Source organism: Rhineura floridana, chromosome 8 (assembly GCF_030035675.1).
Source record: "Rhineura floridana isolate rRhiFlo1 chromosome 8, rRhiFlo1.hap2, whole genome shotgun sequence".
NCBI classification, from domain to species: domain Eukaryota; kingdom Metazoa; phylum Chordata; class Lepidosauria; order Squamata; family Rhineuridae; genus Rhineura; species Rhineura floridana.
Window position 1 is genome coordinate 87241583 of NC_084487.1, and position 24457 is coordinate 87266039.

A 24457-nucleotide genomic window follows, 5' to 3' on the forward strand; every position below is an offset into this window, starting at 1 on the left:
CTTAGCTTTGTTTGAGAATTCTTAAAATCAAAATGTTTCTGGCAACGTTTATCCCCAGAGAAAGAGACTGAGCGTGGGGAAGTCCATGCACACAGCAGTTTTATGCTGTTTCGATAATTCTGTAATTGCAGAAGAGACAGTGAATCCCAGGGGGTGTGGCTATCATGAAAGGACCCTGCACTTCTGAATTTGCCACTACACTACTGACTGGAAGTCAGATTTTCTCTGAGTCTCCAAGCTTGCTGCCTGAAATAGAAGGCTGAAGTCAACATTGGCTCACAAACCGGCCTATTCCTGGAACAGTCCAGGCTGGACAAACCTTCCCAGCAGCAAATCTATTCAGGAATAAACACTCACTTTGCATGTGTCCCTTATTGTGTCTCTCTCACTCATTCCTTAGTTGCATAGTGTTCTGCTTATTTTTGCATGCACAAAGACTATAGGGCAGGAACAAAGAGGAACAAATAAGAGACAAGAGGACAGGAACAAAGGGCAAAAATTGTTGAGATCAGATGACTAGCATGACTTGGGGCCCTCCAGTTGCTGGACTCTCATTGCCATCAGTCCCAGCTGGCATAGTCAAGGGTCAGGGATGATGGGCGTCCATGAACATCCCTTGAACTAGCAGAAACAGCTCACTGCCTTGGTGAGGAGGCTGAAAGGGGTTTGCTGGCCAAAGAGATTTCCAGGTCAATGTGTCAAAAAAAAAAAAAGGAGCAGATTGTGTAGTACGCAACTGGAATACCGTCAGAATGTGACTACGTAAGCACCGCCAAACGTGGAGGTAGAAGTTAAAACAGAGTATAATTGCCAGAAGAGCAAGATCGGAAGGGGGAGGGGAAGTTGCCAGCTCTCATTAAGAATTATTATTACGTGAGTTCTGTAGTCCCGACGCCTAACGACAGATGGCGGTGTAACTCCACCAATTTGGTCCCTTTCTTTGCTGTTGTTAAGACCCCTTGATTTTATTTCAGTTTTCAAAGCCAGCGTGTTCTTCTCTTCCCGATCTATCTCCGTTAACAATTGGGGGCGGGCGGGTAGAAGAAGTGAGTGTGTGTGTAGTCGAGAGGAATAATCCCGTTCAGAACGACAGCCTGTTTATTGTTTTCTTTGCTTTTACAAACAATCATAACAGAAAATGGCAATCTGTTTTACACCCAGCCGCAAGGAAAAGAAATAGATTAAATTAATTAAAAGAGGACGTTTGAAATTGCGTTTTGTGAAGCCAGATATATAATACAGCTCCAACTGACTGAAATCTCAAGCCCCCAAACAGAAACAAAGGGGGTGGAGGGAAACCCAGCTTATATTTAAAAAGAAAAGAAAGCGAAAGGGTATTTTATTCTTAATAACCACTCTGATTTTTTTTAAAAAAAGCAACAGAAGAACCGAGAAAAAATGTTTTATCTCGAAGAACATTTGGTTGCGTTGTACACTTTGCCACGCACAACACAAATACTGTAGTCATGCCGTTTTTACCAGGTTAACTTGGAAGTCGGTTTTTCCCATTGATTTCCTGGTAGCATCTAACTTCCAAAGAAATGTACCAAAGATCAGTAGCCCAATCCAGTTTCAGGAGAAAACACACACACACACACCTCGTTCCGTCAGGTGTGTGTATCACCCTTGAATAAAAGGCGATATCTGCGGGAAGATCTGAAAGCTCTCATTTGAAACAAAGGCAGTCTAAATCCCCAGTTAAACTGACGGAAAGGAGAATCTCCAAAAGCGAGAGATATGGGATAGATTTTGAAACAAGGGGAAGGTTTAGTTTGAACTCATCTGCCCTTTTAATGGGAACTGATGGAGCCTATTCTCCCGAGTTTTCTTGCTCAGAACCCGGCAGTTCTATGCCAGAACAGCACGCCAGGATCAAGTAGCCAAACGAACTTGACCTAAGTGGGGTCTCCAGAGCGGGCAGTCCCTGCGCTTTTGTTCGGTCCGTGGTGAACTTGTCACAAATTCTACGGCGAAAGGAAACGGGTGAGCCCTAAACCGTGTTCTGGACTTTGAGACCTTTTGGAATAAATCAGAGCGGTCCCGGAGCCGTCTTGCCTCGGTCGGGGCGCCGTGCTTGGGAAGAAGAGGGGAAAACGCTACCTGCGCCCAAAGGCTGCGAGTTGCGAGCGAGCGAGCTGGCTCCTTTCCCGCACTGTGAATTATTTCGTTTGAAGGTTCATGGGAGTTGTCTGGAGGAACTAAGATCTGTCCAGAACCGGAGTATTCGTTCTCCGTTCATCTCAACCACAGACGCCCCTTGATGTCTGGCGCCCACGCTCTTTAGAGAAACTTTTATTTGCTCAACTTCGAGGAAACTCTTTGCGAGCGAGGCTGACGCCCTGATCATAAACAAGCGTGTTTACAAGTAAAAACAGCCTGAAAAGTTTCAAGCCTTCTCAATCCTGCATACTTTGCACCGCAGCTTAATGCCTCTTTGCATGGTACATTTACTCGGAAGTAAATCCCGCTGAAATCGCTTCCGAATAAATGCATTTAGGAACGAGGTGTGAGACTGATCAGAACTCCTGTCTTTAAAAAATCAAGGAGAAATAGACTGCGATCCTAAAGACGCTCATACTTGGAAGTAAGTCCCATTGAAATCAGTGGAGCTTTCCTTCCAGGTAAACGTGCTTAGACTCGTGGTGCTAAGCAGGCATTAAGGTTTATGGGCAACTTGGACCATTAAAGAAGGTGGAAGTAAGACAAAAAGAGTTGCATGAGAGGCAAACCAAGATGTTTTACGACCACCCATCAACACGTACTCCGTGCCTGCGGCATGAGTGCGCGTGCCCTTGGGCTGAACTTTCACCTCTCGAACCCTATGAAACCCCATTGGCTGAGAGTTAGGAATCTCAGTAGAAGAGCCTGTGGCTCCCATCAAAACCTGCGTCCATACCTCTGTGCTTGTTCTCCCCCTTCCTTTCCTCACAGACCCGAGGAATGGAACGGAGCTCTGCTCTGCTGCCCATAAGTCTCCCAATAGATCTCAAAAAGTATGGAAGATGAATGTGTGGGTTGTACTAACAGGGGGCCCCCGGTGCTTTCCAGGACGCACATTAAACACCTGTCCGAAGATCACACACACACATTTCAAAGCTTTGCACCTTTTTTGCACTTTTAAGCAGAGCTTGGAAAAGTTACTTTTTTGAACTACAACTCCCACCAGCCCAATCCAGCGGCCATGCTGGCTGGGGCTGATGGGAGTTGTAGTTCAAAAAAGTAACTTTTCCAAGTTCTGCTTTTAAGGCAGGGGAGTGACTACAATCTCAGGAACGTGAAAGTTTATCAAAGTGTGGCTGTAAAAGCACTAGTCGCCAGAACAAAGCGTTTCCACTAGCCACACCTGGAGGGGGAACGGGTTGATCTGCCGATCAGCTGTGAAATCTCTTTGAAGCTGAATTAATTTTTTTAAAAGCACTCAAGCTGCTCCCACCAGGTTTTACAATAAAAAAGGGGTGGGGTTTGACTAGCATCGTGTATCCCGGTTTTCAGAAGAGAGAGGTGAAGACGCACTGGAACCGGCAGAATAGCGAGTGTGTTTCTACCCTGTGATGAAATCCTCCCTACCTTTTTCATCTTCCCCGGTTTCTTGGGGAAAATCTTGAACTAGAAAAATCACGGCAAATTTGCTTTCATCTTTTCTCTTAAGATAAGAGTATAATGTGTAGGCATCATCCAAATCCCAAGCGAAAAATTGGCATAGTATAGTAATTCCTTTCCAACCTTTCTCATAGCCCACCCTCCCCTTCCGTCCGTTTTCCAACCGGCCGCCAACCTCTAACTGCGTACCGATAAACTTTCAAATTTGCTTAACACACCAAGCAGAAAACAAACACTTCGCATTAATTGTAAGTGACCATAGTGTTCCATTCATATCTTCAGTTAATTTACAATAACTTTCTAAATTCAAAAGTGCATTACAAAGCCCCATCAACAACTAAATTAAAGGCAAGTTCATGAGGTTTTCACATACAACTTCATTGTTCACTTCTTAATCAATCACCAACCAAGGACTAGTGTTGCAAAATGGTATAGAAATATGCAAGAAAGTTCAAAGATTAGACGGATATAATTTTTTTGCTGCTTTTAGTCTGGAAACTTTTTAACGGCCAAAAAAGTCGGAATAACTTGAATTTATATCAATTGGGGTTCCATATTCTCCTGTGAGGCCACATCGGTTTTTAAAAATCTGGTTGTGTGTGTGTATTTAAAATTAGAGTACTCCGGTTTACAAGCCTAGTTGATCAGGCTGTCCTTGCCTTGATTTTGGCTGAGGGGCTACAACTGTTTCAGCTGGAAACACGATTTGCATCTACGAGGTGGTGGTATTTTGTGGGGGAGGACACGGGGCGTTTTTTGCCTTTGAAAGTCGCGCGCACGCGCGCTTGTGTGTAGCGAAAAAAATCCTTATTGAGAGTAGAGGCTTTTGCGGTACTCAGAGCAGAAGTTAAGAAGGACTTTCAGAGTTGCTCGTGTTGCCTCTGAGGAAGAAGGCTGTTGCCTACGAAAGCGCACGCCGCAGTACAAGTAGCTGGTACCGCAATATTCTATAGGCTCTTGGCACCGTCATTAGCCATTCAAACGCAGAACATGGATGGGCTTTTAATTGTGTCTCATCCAAACAGTTTTGTTGTTGCCCTTTCTTTATAAAAAGTGTTCCGTGGGCTGCAGGCGCCAGACTGGCCAGTAACTCTAGTCTAGAAGAAGGCAAGGAAACAGATGCCCGGTGTGCGAAATTGTACCTCAGCAAAGAGCCAGTTTCGCCTTAGTTCGAACTGAAGGGAGGAAGTGTGTGTGTAGGGAGCAAGCATGGCCAAGGGCTTGAATATATTACAGGGACTCAGCCTTGGAAGATGCGTGGCCACAATTAAATCAAAAGCGCCCCGAGCACGTGGAGTGGTGTGTGCCTCTCTCACCCTTATTTTTGGAAACTCAACAGACAGCCCTTTCTAATTCGGAGTTAAGACTGCAATCCCACGTACACTTTCCTGGGAGCAAACCCCATTGAAGACACTTCTACGTAGACATGCATACAGTTACGTTGTAAGATTGCTGTTCTGTGTACACTTGCCTGAACATAAGCCCTGCTGAACACAGTAGGACCTACTTCCTAAAAAATACAAACGGGTTTACGCCGTAAGAAAAATGGCATCCAAGTTAGGCGCGTCTCTTTTTGTTTCCAGGCATGAGGGGAGGAGAACGCAGCAAGCAACCTGCTAGCGTGGGATTTACTACGCTTTACTTTCCAAGAGAGCTTGGGCAGACGTTTATCTTAGCACGCGCGGGACCACCCGCTGCCTTCGCTTCCTCGCTGTGGGGTGTGTTTGAGGTCAGAGTTGGACTTCCGAGTATCATTGGAATACTAAACCGCCAGAGATAAGGGAGATGTATCTAAAATGCTCGCGCTTTGACCAAAGTCTGAAAAGCACGGCCCAAGACTGAGGAACTTTCCACCCCCTTCTCCCGTGCCAACGCTTCAAAGCAGTCTTTCGAAAGGGCTCTTGTAATCCTTCCTGCCCTCCTTCTGAGAAGCTCCCTCCCTCTCTCTCTCCCTCCCTCCCGTCTAAGCCCCCTGCTACTTTCGAGTACTAGCCTAAAAGCTGGTGGCGGAACCAATTTAACACGAGGCTTTGTTTTCTTCTCTCCGTTGGCTGAACTGGGGCGGGGAGGCGGGAGGAGAGCAAACAATTTCTCGGATGGTTTGTTTACATAGCAGGTGGACCTGACGTCAAGCGGAACGCTTCACTGCGAATCCTAATAATATCCTGCTCCGCGAGCTGGACTCTTGTCCTTGCCCAGGAGAAGGCTAGGAAGCGGGGAGACTAGAGCATCAGTAACGGTGGAGGGGACACGGCTAGATTGATCCTACTGCACTTTTCTTGGCGGGGGGCACTGAGAGAAGCTTGCAGTTCTTTTCTCGCCACACAACTTTATTAACGCAACCTAGAAGCCGCTCCCTTTCCCCAAAACACAGGGGGGGGCGTGCGTGTACACGCTTTTTTAAAAAAAATGGAATCATACACACAGACACACACGCACATAGACACACACACACACACGTGAGAGGCAGCTGCACACTCCATCCGAAGAGCCAGACCCACACTCGGGGAGGGAGAACGCGAGAAGCACCGCGAGCCTCTGAGAGAACGCGAGACCCCGTGCAGCTGCTTCTGGCTCAGCTTTGCGGTTGCTGTTCGGTTGGTTTCTTGCTGTGGTTGCTGCCCAGGCCTGGAGTCACACAGCCAGCGCCGCCTGCGGAAGAATATCCACCCCATTCAGAGACACTACGGTTGTCGCTTCTCTCTCGCTTGTTGTTCCGTTCCAATCTCCCCCCTCCCACCCGGCGGCTCTTCTGGCGAGTCCTAGCACCACCAGCTGCAGCTCCTCCTGCAAAACACTTTTATCTGAATGTGTTTGTATTTACGTGAGCGTGCGCCCGGCGGACGAGTGCAGCCCCTGCCTCTCCCCCGCGTTGTCACCTCCTCTGGACTCTACTCAGTTTGAGCTCCTGGTAAGTTTTTTTAAAAACTATTCCCCTCCCTTCTCTTCTCCACCCCACGCCGTCCTTAAGTCTGGGGTTTGCTTAGTTACTTTCATCCTCTCGCTCTCGGTTCCCCTCCCCCTCCCGCTTTCTCTTCAGCTGTTTCTTGCTGCAAGAAAGTTTACTTTCAAGGCGCCTGGAACATGGGGGCTGCCAGTGTGACATGTGTCACGGTCTGTTCTTAGCAGGTGGTAAACGCTGTGCCCCGCATCTACCCCACCTTTCCTTTTTTTTCCTTTTACCGAAACAAACGCCCACAATGTTTATGGGGCTATCTGATACTTCATTATGCATTCATCTTTGTTTTCCAGGAGGGTTTAAAAAAATAAAATAAACGAGGCAGTCTTTAAAAGCGTGACCCAGTGAGTTCGGGGTTTACCCCCTCCCATTTTAATGCGCTCGATTAACACAAAAGGGAGAGGCTTGTGGTACTGCAAAGATGTGGCAGACTTATTGTGTCATGAGTTTTAGTGGATTAGAGCTCCCTTCCTGTATTTGATGTTTTGCCTTTGAGGTGCCACTAGACTTGAGCGTTTTGAGTTATTTGGAAAGGTTTACAAACTCTCGAACTCGGCCTGTGTAGACTGTTACCAATCGCTAACTGTTGTAAAAGATGTATTTAAATCTAATTGTCAACTGTTTTCTTTCAAGCCTGCGAAAGTTTCGTGTGATATTTCTGAGAGTGTCGTGCCGTCTCACACACCTCTCCTCGTATCATTTTCGGTGAGGGAAAGCATATAATCTAGTGGGGGGGGGAGCACGTGTGCTCTTGGAAGAGCGGCGAGACAGACACCCTCCATGCCAGACCTCTTTGCAAAAGGAGGGGAGGGAAGAGGAGGAGAGAAGGGCCTAGCTGTAACACTTGGCTAGATCCAGGCAGCCCTGGCAGTTGGTATTCACTGACTTTCCTTCCATCAGATGCACGTGGAGGGTGTTTCGCCTTCTACCCTCTCTGGTCAGGACGGGTTACTGCATTCCTTTATTTATTTATTTAGTTGCCGTTTGCTTTGGTCTCCCAACACCTTTTCCTAGTGCTTATGCTTGCGCTTGCCAGAGAGAGACCTTGAACAATAACAATAGAAAACTTTAGCCTACAACGATAGATTAATAAATAATAATGGTAGACCTGTGTGGAACTCCCGAGGCAGGCTTCTAATCCTATCTTGCTGTGGGAGAGCCTTCTCTTGAATTTCACTCTTGAAATTCAAAACACAAGAAAGGTGTGAAAGTTTAATTCTAAGAGCTTTAGAGCTAGAGCAGGTAAATGGCTCTAAGGTATGTTGGGCTTTGTTTGTGAGTTGTAAGTGTGAGGACAGGGAAGGTAAAAAACAAAACAAAATGCTAGCTGTCTTTTGCTCAAGTTTCTGAGTGATTACCCGAACATTAACGTTCTTGGTGTATGGCTGATTTAAAAAATAGGGCAGAATTCCTAGTATCTAAGTAGCTTTTAATTTTATGAGGCATTTAATAACTAGATTTAAATATTGACCACCTGGCATTGAATAACTAGATTTAAACATTGTACATAGTTTTTGCTCTAATGGAAGTTGTCTGCTTTCATTGTCAAAAATAGTTGACTGTGAGATCATATTGAAAGGAACCCATACATGTTACTATAGTATAACAGATGATAACACATGACTGGGAAGGAAGATAACTGAGCTTTAAGGAAAAGTTCCTAAAATGACTATTCACTTGTAGGGCATTCACTCTACAAGATAGGAAGGAGTTATTTTTGAAGAATAAAATGAAATATGTGATGCAGTTGAGAGAGATTTCAGTGCCAATGATCTTTCTCCTAAAGAATGATTTCAATTCCAGTAATCTTTCTCCTATGTAAAAACTGGCAAAAAATTGTCTAACAGTGTAATCCTATGCATATTTACTCCGAAGCAAGTTCTGCTGTGTTCAGTGGAACTTACTCATGGGGAAATGTGGAAGTAAAATTGCAGCTTAATTCTGTTATTCTGATTTGTCTCCACAACTCAGTTCACTTGAGTTAGACATTGAACAATTCCATATGCAGGAGTTTAGGTGTGAAAGTAAATCATGCCAGATTTTTATTATTCTTTTGCTGATCTAGAGCTAGATCCAAAGCTCTTTGAAGGAAGTGGATGAAATTTCTCCATATACGTCAATTGGATAGATCACACTATTGGTCACTCAGTGGTGAAATAGGGCAGTGGAATAGAGCACACTATTAATCTATGGTAAATCATAACAATATTACCTGTGAGATACTTTACTGCTGCTTTTCTTCTATATCAGATAAATGAAACCTGTCAAGAAAAAAAGTATTGTGTTTAATAATATTACAGTGCATTAATGTTTACAGTTGTTTTGCTAATGTTACATTAAACATATGAGACCTCTTATAAAGGAGACTAAAGTTAGATTTTAAGTTGCTATACTTACCATATTAATTGTGAAGAGTATAGTACAAACTCTTTGTAGTTCTTCCTACTTATATGCACACAGGGTGAAGTCCTCATTCCACAAGTTGGTGACAAAACTATCATTTTCAAAAGGACCTGGATTATCCTTGCAACGTGTAAAATTACGATGCACAATAATATTTTGCACAAGCAAATAAAACACCATTTTCTTTCCTCCATGTATTTAAATTGGACATATCCAAAACCAGATGTGATTGTGCCAGCTGTTTTTTTTAAAGATGCTGTACTCTTATGAGCGTTTTAAATAATTGATTGTGGTATATTAAAATAACTATTAATTTTGAATAGTAAGCCTCATCTATTGAGGATCAAAGCATACTAACGAGAGCTCTGCTTGTATCTTTCATTTGATGTCTTTGTGCCAGTGGAATCACTGAAAACAAGTTTGACACAATAATGTATTCTGTGCTGCTTCTTGTTATTTATTCACTTTGTTAAGACACCTTCTACTAAAGTGTTGATGCAACTTACAGTACAAAAATCCATTCAATGCAAAACATTAAAACAGCAGCATATATTTAAAATGATGATACGTAATGGATGGCATCGTATTCTACTGCATATTTTTTGAGAAAAGTGGCGAGAGCTTGGCATTTTTCTAGAATATTATAAAATATTCCAAAATATTAACCATTTAAACTAATAGGTTGCTCTGTCCCTTGGTTAAACTGCAGTAGTTATTGGACTACACTGATTTAAGTATAGTAGTTTAACTGGGTTTTCGATAGTTCTTTCAGTTGTATTTGTAGACTGCCTATGAAACTGCCTCATTGTAGACTGTGTGCTTGGGCTTCCTCAATATATTTGCTTGGAAAGAGAGCCTATTAATTTCAATTGAAGTTTCTTGCTAAGAAGCAGTGCTTCTTATGATTTCACTGGGAATCAAAAGAATAAATGTGTCTTGGAGTGCATATTTCAGTGCAGTATAAGTTTACCTCCTGTTTTTACTATATTTTAAAATAGATAAAATTAACTGTATGTTTAAAATGTAAATGCCTTGCTAAAACACTTTATGATTATATGTTTTGGAATCTCAGTACTAATCACTTCTTCTCCCTAATCTTAAACATACTACTAATGTCAGTGGGACTTAATTATATAGTAATATACTGGGAAGTAAATCCTGTTGATTGCAGTAGAATATACTATAAATTTGTGGCTAGAATTTAGGTCCTAGGAAGAAGGTAACCATGGTTTAATTACCACAAACAGTGGAGGAGCATGGGAGAAGAAAAGAGTGCTACTATGCTACAGAGTGGCAAGCAAGGAAGGGTGAAGGGGCCCTGCCTTTACTGAAGAATGTTGCCAGTGGCACAGGCAAGGCTCATCAGGGCTGCATCCTCCATATACCATCACTGACCACAAACCAGTGCACTTGTGGTCAGTATTATTCATTTCTCAGTCTTCCAGCAATGTGATCTAATGCCTGCTTATTTAAAAGTAAGTTGAAAGTAAGGCTAATATTCAGATAAACATGATGTATGTGTATATGCAATGTGAAATCCTGTCTTGTTTTTTTTGAAAGACCTGTCTGGCAAGAGATGTTAAGATGTGCTGGGTTGACCAAAGTAGCAGCCTCTTGATTTCTAATTCAGGTTTGTTGCATGGTTTGGGTATGTCACTGAGAGTTGCCTTTACAACCTAAGTAAGCAAAAGTACTTCAGTTTAAACAAATTTATATATTTGTTAAGCATATTTATTTGCAGGTAATCCCATTTCTATGAATGAAACTTTCTTATAAGTTAATGGGTTTTGAATTGCTGTCTTGTAAATATATTTAGCATCAAAATGCTAAATGGTTCAAATTTAAGTATTCCAGCTTAATAGGATGCTGTCTGATGGTTAGGCCAGAACTTGGGCTGACTGCTTCTCTACTTCTTCTCTGGCACATTGAAGTTATTAATATTTGTGAATAAAGTGTTACTGTTTACTAGGCTAATATTGGGGAAGGTTTTTGGTAAGAAATGAATAATGTGTCTTCATATGTTGTCTGAGTCAAATTATGAATGTGATGTTATCTTTTGTGAACGGAAAATGATTTAGGACACATCGCTGCAAAATATTTAGGTATGATTGTTAGTGGAGAAAAGTGCAAATCATAGTTAAACTTGGAATGCCATCCGTTCCATTACAAATATTGAATATTAATTTTGGGGCACTCAAATTGATTACTCTTCTAAGGCTTTTGTCAATGGTGTGCTAGAAATAATAGTCTTTTGTCTGAACACTGTGGCATGCATCTCAACTGTCCTTTATAAAAACACATACACTGAATAGTTTAGATCTAGATTTATACGGTAATCTTGCATAAGTTTTCATTGATGGTGGTTATATATAAACTTTTGAAATGAAAATGACAGAACTAAACCCATTCTTAAGCAAATGTCTGCAATCTTAAGCACCCATACTAAGGATGATGAGTAAGTCTTATTTATTTTATTTATTTATTTTATTAAATTTCTATACCGCCTCATAGCTGAAGCTCTCTGGGCGGTGTACAAACTAAAACTTCCATCTACAATTAAAACACATATTTAAACAATTTTAAAACTACATCCAAATTTCAAAATTGTAAACATTTTAAGACAGACAAAAACACATATTAAAATACTAAATACTAAAATACTAAAATGCCTGGGAGAAGAGGAAAGTTGTAACCTGGTGCTGAAAAGATAACAGTGTTGGCGCCAGCCGCACCTCATCAGCAACATCATTCCCTAATTTGGGGCCACCACTGAGAAGGCCCTCTCCCTTATTGCCATTCTCTGAGCTTCCCTCGGAGTAGGCACCTGGAGGAGGGCTTTGATATTGAATGTAGTGTATGGGTAGGTTCGTATCAGGAGAGGCGTTCCATCAGGTATTGTGGTCCCAAGCAGTGTAAGGCTTTATAGGTCAATACCAGCACCTTGAATCGAGCTCGGAAACATAAAGGCTGCCAGTGCAAGCGGGCCAGAATCGGTTTTATATGTTCGGACCATCTGGTCCCTGTTACCAATCTGGCTGCTGCATTATGCACAAGCTGCAGTTTCCGAACCGTCTTCAAAGGCAGCCCCACATAGAGTGCATTGCAGTAATCTAATTTGGAGGTTACCAGAGCATGGACAACTGAAGCCAGGTTATCCCTGTCCAGATAGGGGCGCAGCTGGGCCACCAACTGAAGTTGGTAGAAAGCATTCAGGGTCACCGAGGCTACCTGAGCCTCAAGTGACAGGGATGAATCAAGAACAACTCCCAGGCTGCGAACCTGCTCCTTCAGGGAGAGTGCGACCCCATCCAGAACAGGTTGAACATCCACCATCCGGTCAGAAGAACCTCCTACTAGCAGCATCTCAGTCTTGTCTGGATTAAGCCTCAGTTTATTAGCTCTCATCCAGTCCATTGTCGCAGCCAGGCAATGGTTCAGCACATTGACAGCCTCACCTGAAGAAGATGAAAAGGAGAAATAGAGCTGCGTGTCATCAGCATACTGATGGCAACGCACTCCAAAGCTCTGGATGACCGTACCCAACGGCTTCATGTAGATGTTAAAAAGCATGGGGGACAGAACTGACCCCTGCGGCACTCCATACTGGAGAACCCAGGGTGCCGAACAATGTTCCCCAAGCACTACCTTCTGGAGGCGACCCTCCAAGTAGGAGCAGAACCACCGCCAAGCAGTGCCTCCTACTCCCAGATCAGCGAGTCTCCCCAGAAGGATACCATGGTCGATGTTATCAAAAGCCGCTGAGAGATCAAGGAGAATTAGCAGAGTCACACTCCCCCCGTCTTTCTCCCGACAAAGGTCATCATACAGGGCGACTGAGGCTGTCTCCGTGCCAAAACCAGGCCTGAAACCCGACTGAAATGGATCCAGATAATCGGTCTCATCCAAGAGTGTCTGGAGCTGGCTAGCAACCACTCGTTCCAGAACCTTGCCCAGGAATGGGACATTTGCCACCGGTCTATAGTTATTAAGATCTTCTGGGTCTAGGGAAGATTTTTTCAGAAGTGGTCTCACTACCGCCTCTTTTAGGCAGCCAGGGACCACTCCCTCTCACAGTGAGGCATTAATCACCTCCCTGGCCCAACCGGCTGTTCCATCCCTGCTAGCTTTTATTAGCCATGAGGGGCAAGGGTCCAGAGCAGAAGTGGTCGCGCGCACCTGTCCAAGCACCTTGTCAACGTCCTCGAGCTGCACCAACTGAAACTCATCCAAACAATCAGGACAAGGCTGTGCTCTGGATACCTCCTGTGATTCAACTGCTATAACATTGGAGTCCAAGTCCTGGCGGATGCAAATGATCTTTTTCTGGAAGTGCTTAGCAAATTCGTTACACCGGGCCTCAGATGGTTCTACCGTGTCCCTAGGGCCAGAGTGTAATAGCCCACGAACAATTCTGAAAAGCTCTGTTGGACGGCAAATGGATGATTTAATAGTGGTAGCAAAGTATTGTTTTTTTGCCAACCTCACAGCTCCTAAATACCGTTTAGTATAAGCACTTACCAGTGTATGATTGCAGCCATCAGGAGTTTGCCTCCATCTGCACTCAAGCCGTCTCCTATATTGTTTCATCGCTCTCAGCTCTGGAGTATACCATGGAGCTGTATGAGCTCTACACAGGAGAGGGTGCGCAGGAGCGATCATGTCAGCTGCCCGGGTCATTTCTGTATTCCACATTTCGACCAGGGTTTCGACAGGAGCGCCAGCCTTATCAGCCGGAAAACTCCCCAGAGCCCTTTGAAAACCATCCGGATTCATTAGTCTCTAGGGGTGGACCATCTTAATAGGTCCCCCACCCTTGCAGAGGGGAAAAGTCGCTGTAAGTCTAAACCTCAGCAGGCGGTGATCTGTCCATGACAAAGGGACTGATGTAAAACTCCCCACCTTCAGATCACCATCCAACTTAATGGGATTTATTCCTCTGTAAACACTGAGATGATGATAGAGTGAAAAATGGAAATGGACTGCCTTCAAGTTGATTCCAAGTTATGTCGACCCTATGAATAGGGTTTTCATGATAAGCGATATTTAGAGGTGGTTTACCATTGCTTTGAGGCTGAGAGGCAGTGACTGGCCCAAGGTCACCCAGTGAGCTTCATAGCTGTGTGGGGATTTGAACCCTGGTCTCCCAGGTCATAGTCCACACCTTAATCACATGTAATGGTTCCACATTATGTCCGTTTTGCTGTACTTCTAGTGTACTCTGTATTGTGCTTTTCCAATAACGCTTGAAGAAACTGTTACTTGGAAATGTATCAGGTTGGATACAAACTAAGTTAGTTGCACTTAGTACCCATTGAAATCAGTGGGACAAGTTCCTTCATGATCATTTGCTTCAATGTGACCCAACTGCCTTAGGCTGCAGTCCTATAACACAGAACCTGAGAGCAAACCTCATTGAACTCACTGTGATTTACTTCTGAGTAGACATACATAGGATTGTACTGTTTGGATCCAATCTGTTGAGGCAGAAGGAGCTGTAGCTTAGTGGTAGAGTGCACGCTTTGCACGCAAAAGGTTCCAGGTTCAATCTCTGACATTTCCTGGTGGGGCTGAGGAAGTCTCCTGTCTGTAGCTCTTTAGAACCGCTGCTAATCAATGAAAACATACAGTGTAGACTGGCATGGTATAATACAGCTCCCTGTGTTCCTAATCATGCTGCCATTTATTTGTGTGTAAGCCATCAGTTCTATGGATCTAAGTAGGGTTGCTAGGGTCAGGGCCTAATCCTGATCCTTTATCTTTAGGAGAATAAAAAGTCAGCCAAATGCAGGTGTTCTTGCAAGACTGTAATGGGAAAAACTACAAGGTGGAATTCTCCCTTCCCCCTGCACAACTTTTAAAGATACAGAAGACCTCTTGGTTGCCAGGCCCGGCAATGACTGGTTAGAGAACAGGAAGCTAAGGGTAAGAATAAATAAACAAAAACAGAGGACATAAATAAATGGGGGCACCCAGGAATCTATATCAGGACTGATGCTATTTAACTTGTGCATGAATTGATCTAGAGTTGTGGTTGTATAGTGAACTGGTCAGGTTTGTGGATGATGCCAAATTATTCAGGATGGTAAAAATCCAAGCAGACTGTGAGAAGAACCACAAAGTGGGTGAATGGTAATCAAAGAAGCAGATAAAGTTTAACGTGATGAACTTTGGGGCAAAATTGTCTAACTTCAGATACACCGATAATATCTGAAATGGTTGTGACTAAACAGGAAATGAGTTTTGGGATCATGGAGGATAATTCGATCAAATGTTAATGCCATGTGGTTCACCACCGAGGAAGACAAATTCCATTCTAGGGTTTATTAGGAAATTGACTGAAAATGGCATGACCAATATAACAATGCCTTTGTGTAAATTTGTATCATGGCTGTGATAGGGCATCCAAAACTATCTAAAAGGTTAATGTAGACTTGGAGAATGTGCAGAAAAGAACAACCACAGTGACTGAAGTTGGAGCACTTTCTCTATGAGAAAAGGCTAAAAGGTTTGGGGCCTTTTAGCTTGGGGCAAAAAATACATGATAGAAGTTTATAAAAACTATGCATGGTGTCGAGAAAGTGGCCAGAGTAGAAGTTTTTCTCCCTTTGATAACACTAGAACTTGGGATCATCCACTAGTAGTGGATTCTTAAAGGTTCTTAGAGACAAAAGGAAATGCTTTCCCCCCTAATGCACAATTAATTTATAGAATTCACTGCCACAAGATGTGTTTATGGCTATGGTCTGAGATGCCTTTAAAACTGTGTTAGACATGGAGGATAGGCCTATTAATGTGTCATGTAGTGGTTGGACTGTTGGACTAGGACCTGGGAGATCAGGGTTTGAATCCCCATTCAGTCTTGAAACTTGCTGGGTAATCTTGGGCCAGTCACGATCTCTCAGCTTAGCCTACCTCATAGGGGTATTGTGAGGATAAAATGGAAAGGGGAGAGAACCATTTATGCCATCTTGATCACTTTGGAGGAAAGGTGGGATATAAATGTAAATAAATAAATATCAATAGCTATTAACCATGATAGGTACATGGAACTTCTGTTTTAGTGGCTGTATTCCTCAGAATGATGGGGGAGGGGAATTGCAAGTAAAGGCTAAGCATGTCACTGGCCACTTTTGGGAACAGGATGCAGGTTTGGGTGGACTGCTGGGATTTTTTATTTTGTTTTTGAGACTGTTGATTGTGATGCCCTGCTCTTCATCATTGACATGTCCATCTAGGGAGGCAGCTGCCTGAAGGATATTATATTGCCTGAGAAGTTTCCTATGGTGAGTTGATAACCATTTATTGCACAGAAAGGGAGAAGCTCTGTCTTTTGTCCAAACTGGTCATCTCTTCTGCACATCATGGGAGACCAACATACATGTGGTCTTGCTAAATGTACCCTGCCAGCCACTTCCATGGTTAAGAATTGGAGCTGAATGGAAAAGCATGGTGTACTTACATATGTATTCAGACCATAAGCTTTTATAATATACACGTGTGCTTTATTATAAATACAGCCAACAACTCTTGTAGAATTGTAGCTAGTTGACAGTTCTCAAACTGCCATTTTTATTGCTATTTTTCATACTTCCTTCTGAACCCACCATTTCTTCCTTAGAGATAGCATCATTTTAACAAATTGCAAGTATGAGAACCTATTTATTTATTTATTTATTAAATTTATATCCCACCCTTCCTCAAACTGTGCCAACATTTCATGTAGAATTGTAGCTTGTTGATAGTTCTCAAACTGTGCCATTTTATTGCTATTTTTCATACTTCCTCCTGAACCCAGCATTTCCTCCTTAGAGATAGCATCAGTTTAACAAACGGTAAGTATGAGAACCTATTTATTTATTAAATTTATATCCCACCCTTCCTCCCAGAAAGAGCCCAGGGTGACAAACAAAAACACTACAAGCACTTTAAAACATCTTAAAAACAAAACACTTAAAAATATTAAAACAAAACATCCTTAAAAACATATTTAAATAAAACATCCTAAAAACATCTTTTAAAAAAAAAAACTTTAAAAACATATTAAAAATAATTTCAACATAGAAGTAGACTGGACTAAGTGCAAAAAGCAAACATTTTCTGGAGAGAATTATAGGGCAGCCAGTGTCCATTCATTATTTAGGGGGGTGTTCATATGTGACCCATTACTATCTGGTAATCAAAGATTGGACCTTGTAACTCACTGCCCATTTGCTTCTGGCCGGAGTGATGGTTTTGACCTTTTAAAGCAGCAAGCAGAATAGGACCACATTAACTAGAATTAATTGGGATTGCCTGTAAACCATGGTTTGAAGTGAATTTACAACTATGGTTTCAGGCTAGCTTTCCTCTTTTTGATACAGTAGGGCCACACTCATACGGCAGGTTAAGTTCCAGACCCCCGCCGACAAGCAAAAACCACCGAACAGCGGATCAGCTGTAGCGTGGGGGTCTGGAACTTAACCTGCTGTTCGCACCGGAAGAGGAGAAGATCAGCTGGTGTGTTTCAGCTGATCTTCCCCTCCTCCGGCGTGGGGAGCTCCAGGTCCGACTCCAGCTAATCGCCCAGCTGGTGCTGTATTAGCAGAATGCCGAAAAGCGGGGCGCCGAGAAGCGGGGCCCTACTGTACAGATGTTTCTCAGTTATGGCTACAGCATACCAAGTAAGGGAAATGAATTTACGTGGCAAGGGTGTAAGTGATAATATGCATATGACACAATGTACCATTACTATGCTACATTAAACACTTTGCTACAAATTTAATCCAATTCTATGCCAGTCTAGTTGGTATGACTTTCCCCATTCCCTGGATATTGTAATTTTGTAGGACGTGCTTAAAATTATTTGAGAGTTCTTCACAAATCTACGATTCCCAAACTTCCTGAGAACTGTTAAGCACGTTTGAAACTTGCCACTTACAAAGATCCACATCAGAACTTGTCACTTCAAATATTGATGTGGATCGAGCTGTGGATTTTCCTGAGGTATAGAGGAAATGCCTACATATAATTTGCAGGGGGACATCCTTCCTGTCCTCCAAGCACCAAAAGTCAGCTCTCCCAAGAAGTGGCACATACTTAATTGCATCTATTGTTGTAGGATACCCCCCAGAAGCAGAAGGCAATGTACAGGTGATATTCTGGCCAGGAGTTGGGGGCGGAAATTAATTGCATTGGCTCAGTACAGCTCTGAAATGTCTCCTCCAATCATAATCTTGGGGTGAAGAGAGGCCTCCTTTCACCTCCAAAACAATCTTTGCTGAGGGAGGGTTGAAATTGTCTTCTCTTTTTTCCTCCAAAGCAATTGTTGGGGAGAGGGATTTTCCCTTCAGTTTTTATGGGGTGGGCACTCCTGTCATAATCTAATAGTTCATGAGTTACGTTCATTCATTCTGTATTAACTCAATTTATGACTTCCAGTTGCCCTGTTTCGAAAGATGTCATGCTGTAAACGTGGAATTTCTAGAAAAAAGAGAATGGGAGGGGCTCGTTAGACTGTACTTTAAAGTTCAGGCCAACTTTTAAAATTACTTGTTAGTGCAAGATTAAAGCCATTTTACTGTGTGTCATTCCACTCAATTATTACACAGTTATTAGGTACTGCTGATACATAGTTTTGTGCATATTTCTCCCACGGGCTCTGTCGAATGTGATCTTCATAGCTTTTGCTTAGTTCACCGTTGCATCTGTGTTGTCATGCTAGGCCTGTTGAGGTCTATGTGGAACATGGATAAGTTGCCTGTGGAGATTCTGCAGAGGAAGGATACAGTGTTTATGATACGGTTATACAAGTAAAACCAGAAGTTGTTGGTTTCATTGCTTTTACTAACAGCTCTCTCCTGCTGCAATTGTTTCAGTGGTTCTCTTGCTGCTGAATCCCTCAGTTCTGTCTTGTGTGCTTTTTTGGCTGACTACATTTAGTGCAACATAGTGACATCATATAATGTATGGCCCATCATGTTCATCTAGCTTGCTGGTGACACAGTGGTAGTGCAGCACATCTCTTTGAAGACTGTTGACATTTTGGCATTGGGGAGTTTAAAAAGATACTGAATTTGTCTTCTAGCTATAAAGGTATGGAATTAATTTTCTTCCCTCTAGAAGCTTTTGTTCTTTGGCACTGTCTGAAAAGTTTACAAGTAGCAATGAGTTCTTACGTCTTTAGTCCCAAGATCTGGAAAAACAAATGTTGGTAATAAAATTGGTTTCATAACTAAAATCAGTTCTGTTTCAACACAAATAATTAAAATAAAATTGAGATGAGCAGGTTGATAGAATAAACTAGGAATTTGAAAGGATAAGATAGAAATAAAGGGTAGTTCTTGTGAAGAGTGGCCAACAAAAGCTTGAGATAGGATAAAAACCATAGAAGGCATAAGATTCATGAATGGTATAGAGTGACAAATGATGTGATTTTTAAAAAGTCTATGTGTGTTAAGAGAAATTATGTTTTATTTTTATCTAATAATAGCTTGTTATGTTTTTCCAGGGAGGCAGTGAGGGAAGTAGCAGAGGAAAACCTTTCCAAAATATTATGTTTCAATTTATATCTTATTAATTCAATTTGAGTCTCCTAATAGAAGTATTACCTTGATGCCTCTATTGACTTGATTCTGGGGAGCTGCTGTCATTTGAAGTGGAAATTGGCAAAGAGTATTATGTGGACATTCTGGGATGATTCTCACATGTACACAATCTAATGAGCAGCAATGTAGGCAGTATTTTTTGTGCAGAGTAGTGACAACCTGTTAACTGGGCACACATTATTTGACCTCTTTTGCCCTTGTATACAAAAAAATGTGATCCTGAATGTATTGCATTCATTGACATTATTAGTACATAAGTAAGTCATTATTTATTGCATGCTTAAATACATGCTAGGAAGTGGAAGGAAAATGGCTGATAACGTGTTCATCATTGAATTGGTCAGAGGAATAGAACTTGTAGAAATTGGTGAGTGATTCTGTTACAAGCATGTGGTCCTAGGGTATGGTCTGAAGGCACATGGAGGTACCACCTTGTTAAAGCTAAGCAGATCTGTTTTTTGTCTGCATGGGAGATTGTTTGGGAACAACATGTACACTGCTTTGGGTTCCATGGCAGAAGAAAGGTGGAATATAAATGTAAGAGCATAAATAAATGTAAGACATTTGGAGATATGAATTAGAGACGAAGTCTCTCTAATTTGATAATTATATCTTACAGATGCAAATATGGAAATGAAATAGAATCAGCTGTTCCCCAAAATGAGCTTCAAACTTAAATGTGCTTTTCCCTCTGAGTTACACGTAATAGGTTTTAATCTTAATGACAATACAACTCTTCCAAAAAAAGAGTTACCAGTTCATAAGAACATAAGAAGCTACCTTATAACAAGTCAGACCATTTGTCCATCTCACTCAGTATTGTCTACACTGACTGGCAGCGGCTCTCCAGGGTTGCAGACACAGATCTCTTCCAGACCTACCTGAAGATGCCCAGGATTGAACTTGGGGCCTTCTGCATGCAAAGCAGATGCGCTTTAACTGAGCTCCGACACTTCACCATTCAAAATGAACAAAGATAGAATTGGTATTCTACTTTTTACAATTAATATAGAAATGTGATTAGTCTGAAATAATGGATGGCCCTAACAAGAAGGGGTAACTTGGAATCATTAGTATCTTTTTGAAAGCTTCTTGATGGCATCCATTATGTGTTGTTCCTCCACTAGTTCCTTTTCTAAATACAAGTTTTTAAAAAGTTCTTAAAGTGATGAGAAAATAAGCATTTGTAGAAAACACAAATGTAAAGTTTTCTAGAGTTAAAAATAGGAATTAAAATATTTATGATGGTGCATATTGTTGTATGTGAAAGAGCAGACAAGGCTGTGGTTACATTACAGTACTTACAGTATTTTCATGACCTAACATTTAAAGTGCAAAATACCTAATGCAGTCAGGTATGAGGAGTCTACCAAGATTGCTGATGAAATGTTATATCCTCCTCCTCTCCCATCATTGAAGTGCTTGTAATATTTGTGTAAAAACATATCTAAATTTTACAAGGGAATGCTATTAGGGAAAAAAGTACTGATGGTCTTGTGTATTGTACAATTGATGTAACACAGACGATATGAGGTATTGCCAGGCATATTGTAAGGACAGTTTTTCAATTGAAAACCAATTAGCATAGTGTATTAGCACTAAGAGTGCAAGAATATGATGTTAGTTTTGGAAATGATCATGAAATGCTTTCACCCAGAAATTCATTCAAACTTGCTTGATATCGGTCCTGAATGAATTTAAATTATTTTTAAGGTTATGATGATGCCAGTAAATTGTTCTTAGTGCACAAAACTGTCCAAGTACACCATGTAATATGTATGGTCAATAGTTCACAAAATGATTATAATTTACAGAAAGAGCCATAAAGTCTTGAAAACATAACTGTTTAGCAAAGGAAAACCAAGGTTTATTGAGATGTAAATTAGCAAAGAAACATTTGTGGTTTGCCTTAGGTGACTAATGCCCTGTATAGCAAAAGGTTAGTTTGACGAATAAAGTTGTAACCAACTATTTTCTTTCTGAAAGTTTTCTAGTGATGCAGCCCAGAACAGGACATAAAATAAATCTAAACAGGTTTTAAATATATATATCTTGTAAAAATCCTGTACAGTTTATTTAAAGATATTTTGGCATTATTTTTAACTAGGAGTCAGATGATAATATTGCAAACCAGCTGGAATATGCAGTTACAGTTTAATGAGAGTACATGAGTCACTTTTGAAGGGGAAAATCCTGCAGTTATTGTGGCACTTCGAGGGCCTTTCCTTTAAAAGGGTTATTGTTTGTCCTTTCTTTTTGTCTACTGCCCCTGAAGTAGCTGTTTTAATATTGAAGGGCTAATTTTTCCCTGCTGACTTGAAATTCTGGATTTGAGACTCAGTAATCCCTTAGAATTCTAACCCACCTTCTTGATTTCCCATTGCATTTTGAAGCACACTTGCCTTGACCCATCCATAGTTGCACAACTATTGCTTTTGGATGGGAGATGCACTGCCTCAGCATGCATCTTTCAAATTCAGTGGGATCCAGGTGGGCATTGTGATATGAATATGCACCTGCATTCTTTGCATGCAGGGATCTCCATTAGTGTATGGGAGTAGTAGTATGGATTTATTTAAGAGATCTTCTGACAGCAAACAAAACAAAATCTATTTTATGAATACTACTAGGGGCTTTGCCCCTTCATGCTTTGTGCACCAACCACCTCAAAGGCACTTCCAACCATCCCCCACTGTCCTGGGAACTTCCAAACCATTGCTACACACCTTAACCCAGGCAGCTCACACCCCTCACAATACTCCACAATTCCTGCAGGCATTGGCGTGCCTCAGCCACCATGGGTCTGCTCATGCTCCATGCCCACTTGCCTTGCCTGTTCTTGTTCTGCCGCTGCCCCGTGCCGCTGCCCCGTGCCGCTGCCCCGTGCCGCTGCCCCGTGCCGCTGCCAGGTGCCGCTGCCAGGTGCCGCTGCCCCGTGCCGCTGCCCCGTGCCGCTGCCCCTGACAAATGCCGCCACCGCTGCCTATCTGCGCCACTTTCAAGCCTCCTGCTCGCTTAGCCGCCCAGGCTGATGCCCCACTTAGGTCACTTCCTGGCCTCTTTCTCACCCCCATGGCCTGGAGAAGAGGGAGGTCTCGAGGTACTGATGCTGAGGCCTCACATGAAGTGGGTCTGTAGGTTGCCCAGGGCACTGCAGCTGTTCTACTGTCTGTTCGATTTCTTCCACCTACATCCTTCTTCTCCCTACCCTGAACCCAGAATGGCTTGGTCACACTGTGCAGTTTGCAGCACTGCCTGTTTTTGATGCTGTGAACTGCACAGTGTGACACTTGCATTGTAATTATATGTAATAGATTGATTTTAACTGCAAACTTCTGAAATTCAGGCTACTACTTGCTGGTTAAATAAGAAAAATACATTTTGCTTTTGATGAATTCGATCTTGCATTTTTTCATAATTTGTATGCATGTGCTAATATTAGCAGAATTTTAATTGTAAATAAGTTATTTATCACCAGTGTTGAAAACCCTTTTCTGTTCCTCCGCTTTTGTGGGTTTTGAGTCATGCTGGAGTGATCTGGATCTGTTTTAGAGCATCATTTCTGCAAGAGATTTGAATGTCCGTGTTGCATTGGTAGATCTGTTAGGTAGGGGTTTATGGGTGAGATCATTCTGTAGAGTTACATTTTCTGTATTCGGATTACCAATCCTGGTTTAATAAGCCTAGACATGCACAAACGTTATGTATCCACAATCAGTCCTGTAGTTGCTCCTGTGGAGAAACAAGCTAGGAACTGCAGTAAACCATAGCTTGCTGTTGGGATGTGAACTGTGGGTAATGGCTTTTAAAGAAGCCAGGATTTGGAAACCAACTTTAAACCATAGTTTGGCATGCTCAGAAGGGATGAGAGAAGAAACTTCATGTATGGGCCCAAATCTGTTTACTCCTTGCTCAGCCTGTTTACTCCTTGCTCAAACATTTCAAGTTGAGAATCACTGTATTTGTATTATAAATGTAAAAACTAAGATTTGACTATTTAATAACTAAGGCTTAATCATTTGTATTGATTGGTTTTTCTTTGATTGGTTTTTAATTAGACTTCATTTCTAGTAGGAGGACATAATCTTAAGCAAGGACCATTATCATCACAAAAAATATTTAAAACATTAATGAACAACAACAACTGTACATTACATTGTTAAATTTAATGTTTATGGGAACTCATTTTGGGTGCTTTAACTTTTGCTCAAAAGATGTAATTTCCCATTTCAGGGACCAATGCTATGGGTCTAGGGTTTTGAAGCAAGTTTCTAGGTAACAGTATACTAGGTCATGAACTCTTTTTTCTAAGAAAGCAAGGCTCCTCTGTCACAGAAAGTTACGGATTGTGCAGACACTCAAGACCCCCAAAATCAAGATAGGTTTTAAATTAAATTATGACCTTGGTTTGTGCTTTTATGGCATTAAGCAGTCACATTTTTTAACTTTCTTTGTAAATACCAGCACTAGAAACCGTCTTTATAAGGCAAAACAGGAGACCTTCAAGGCTGAATTGACAGTCTGTTGATCTGAGAATTAACAAACTTCTAAAATTACATGAGTTGGCAACACTGGAATAAACATGTCAGCGAGTCTTTCCCACCTTTAATTTGTCATCAATTGGTACTGTAAATGGAACATGCTCCTTTTGTGATTTGCAAAATAGAACTACTAATTGAAAGTAGTTTTCAGGCTATTTTGGTGATTCCTTAGTGGACTGCAAAGTTCAACCATAAGCCAGAGTACCCAGGCTTTTTTTCAATACTATTATGGCTAGGTTGAGCTATGCTTCAAGAAACGAATAAGTCATCTACTTCCTTTCATGACTTTGGTCTTATATTTTAGCCTAGCCTTGGAAATTAGAGAAGCAGTGTGGAAAGGTAAACAGGTATGCCTTTAAAATGTTTACTTG

At 41.8% G+C, this 24457-nt stretch overlaps 1 protein-coding gene across 9 annotated transcripts in view; it reads left to right on the top strand.

Annotated features, from left to right (window-relative positions):
* Positions 1–4352: 4352 nt before the first annotated feature.
* The window catches only part of FOXP2 (forkhead box P2), a 655565-nt gene continuing 635460 nt past the window's right edge, over positions 4353–24457 (top strand). For 3 of the 9 annotated variants that reach the window (XM_061640027.1, XM_061640028.1, XM_061640029.1), the window contains exon 1: positions 4355–6511. The gene's annotated coding sequence lies outside the window, so the exon portion shown is untranslated. Of the gene's footprint in view, positions 6512–24457 lie in introns of all 9 variants that reach the window. The other 6 variants (XM_061640024.1, XM_061640033.1, XM_061640026.1 and 3 more) reach the window with 4 other exon arrangements.